Source organism: Ailuropoda melanoleuca, chromosome 5 (assembly GCF_002007445.2).
Source record: "Ailuropoda melanoleuca isolate Jingjing chromosome 5, ASM200744v2, whole genome shotgun sequence".
Lineage (NCBI taxonomy): Eukaryota > Metazoa > Chordata > Mammalia > Carnivora > Ursidae > Ailuropoda > Ailuropoda melanoleuca.
This window is the reverse complement of record NC_048222.1, coordinates 14,125,577-14,126,297: the sequence shown is the minus strand read 5'-3', so window position 1 is coordinate 14,126,297 and position 721 is coordinate 14,125,577.

Below are 721 nucleotides of genomic sequence, written 5' to 3'. Positions count from 1 at the left end.
CCCCAAAAACCTGAGGGTAGGGTGTGACTCACAGTCACAGGTTGCATGAGCCCTGACCCCAGAGGAGGAAATCATCACCGCAGGGTGACGCCTGAGGCCCGGAGGAAGGGGCTGGTGGTGAGCTTAGGAGGGTGTTCTGGGGAGAGGCGATGACATCATTTAGTTAGGGGAGTAGTGAAAAGGGGGGCCTGGGAACGGGCTAGACCACAAATGTCTAATGAGTTTGGACTTTATCCCGAAGCTGCCAAGTCCTGTTGTTGGTTGTTGTTTTTGTTTTTAAGGTTTTTTTTTTTTTTTTCCAAATACAGGCGTGACACTCTGTATTTTATTTCCCTTCCTTTTTAACCTAAGGAAACGCATAGTAAATTTCTCCCACTACAGTCCGAGCTCCAGCAGCCAGAGGATGTCCTTGCGGGCGACTCCTTCCCCACTCCCCTTCCAGTTATGAGGAAGCCCAGAGGCACGGCTTATGGGCCTCAGGTTCTCCAAACACCAGCTGAATATCCAAATCCTGATCTCCTATAATTACAGCCGGGGCTCTTAAACACCCTGAGACTTCCACTCTGGCTTGTTAAATAACAAGTTCTACCCATTTCACCAGCGGAAATGCACAGGACCACCTCATTCATCCCAAGGAGTCCTGTCTGGTAACCTCGACAACACCAAAGAGAGCTGGGGATATGAACATTTCCAGAGTCCATAATCTCTCATGGTTCATTCC